Source organism: Dendroctonus ponderosae, unplaced genomic scaffold (assembly GCF_020466585.1).
Source record: "Dendroctonus ponderosae isolate FM_Combo_2020 unplaced genomic scaffold, Dpon_F_20191213v2 Dpon_F_20191213_1, whole genome shotgun sequence".
Classification (NCBI taxonomy): Eukaryota; Metazoa; Arthropoda; class Insecta; order Coleoptera; family Curculionidae; genus Dendroctonus; species Dendroctonus ponderosae.
In genome coordinates this window covers 10,267,153-10,268,554 of record NW_026017110.1, presented here as the reverse complement: position 1 = coordinate 10,268,554, position 1,402 = coordinate 10,267,153, and the positions used below count along the sequence as shown (strand labels likewise).

Sequence of the window (1,402 nt, the reverse complement as noted above, 5' to 3'; positions counted from 1 at the left end):
ATCGGCCAAGGACAAACGAGATCCTTTATCAGCACCAGGAGTCTACAGAGTTCCGTGCAGCTGTGGAAGAGCATACATCGGCACCACAAAACAAAGCATAAACACTAGGATCACGGAGCACAAACGAAGTTGCAGATTGGGACAAACGGAAAAATCAGCAGTAGCGGAGCACACACTACTAGACGACCACCAAATACGCTTCGACGAAGTTGACATTCTGCACCAATCTGAAAGATACTACCCGAGACTCACCAGGGAGGCCATCGAAATATTTAAACACCAAAACAATTTCAACAGAAAAGAAGAAATTACGGCACTCAATCCAGATTGGAAGCGCGTTTTGCGCCAAACAGCATGTGCGCCGAAGCTTTGGAACCCCCACCCATCCCCCACGCATGAGCACACACGGCTGGGCGGCATAAATACGACTGGGAATCCAGCAGTTGAATCATTCTTAGTCGGAAAGCACGGGAGATYACTTCGCCCACTGCCTCATCGCCTTTGAAAATGTCCACTGCAGTTGTGGACGAAACGTCAGGAAGAAATTCCGATAGACCACGGCTTCAAAGCCCGGAAAACATTTCTAAATGGAATATAAGCAAGTTTTTCATACAGAAAATTATATATCAACACAAAATCCCAGATGAAGGGCGAACCAGCACTACTGTGCTAATGYTCAAAAAAGGGGACAAGATAATACCATCAAATAGAGGAATAAACCTTTTAAGCACTGCTCTAAAACTAACAACTAAWGTAATTACGAACAAAATGAACAATCTTGCATCGTTGGCGGGCGAATAACAGGGATTCAGATCGGGAAGATCTTGCACAGACGCCGTGTTCGTATTRAGACAAATAGTCGAGAAATCGATTGCATACAACAAGCCAGCGTTTATATGTTTTGTTGATCTAACTAGAGCATTTGACCGTGTCCAGCTGAAAGACGTCCTGCATCTCCTTTACAGCAGGCAAATCCCACACAATCTCATTAAAACCATAGAGAACATATACAGGGTGATTCAAAATTGGCGTCATTCCTTTTAAGGGGTGATACACTTGGGGAGTACGAGAAAAATATTGAAATTTGTTTTTTCAAAATTTCTAGAAAATATTAACAGTTGAAGATCAAATTTCAACTTAGTTATTAAGCATTATTTAGAAATTTTTCCATGCTTAATTGGTAGCATATTGGAATACTTAAGCATTCAAAAAGAAATATTATGATCTTTGCTTCAAAATACGAAAATTTTTGATATCAAAAAAGTTCTCGTCTACAATTTTTTGATGAAAAATCACAGCGGCAACGATGTTTTCTGTCATTAACAGATAGTTACAGGTGGATAGCCCTTGTCAATAAAAACATTAATTTTTCAAACCGGGACTTACTTTGAATTCCCTTTCA

At 40.3% G+C, this 1,402-nt stretch overlaps 1 protein-coding gene across 3 annotated transcripts in view; it reads right to left on the bottom strand.

Moving 5' to 3' along the window:
- LOC109541434 (glutaredoxin domain-containing cysteine-rich protein CG31559) overlaps window positions 1–1,402 on the bottom strand; it is a 50,833-nt gene that overhangs the window by 8,677 nt on the left and 40,754 nt on the right. The gene's annotated exons all lie outside the window — the stretch shown is intronic.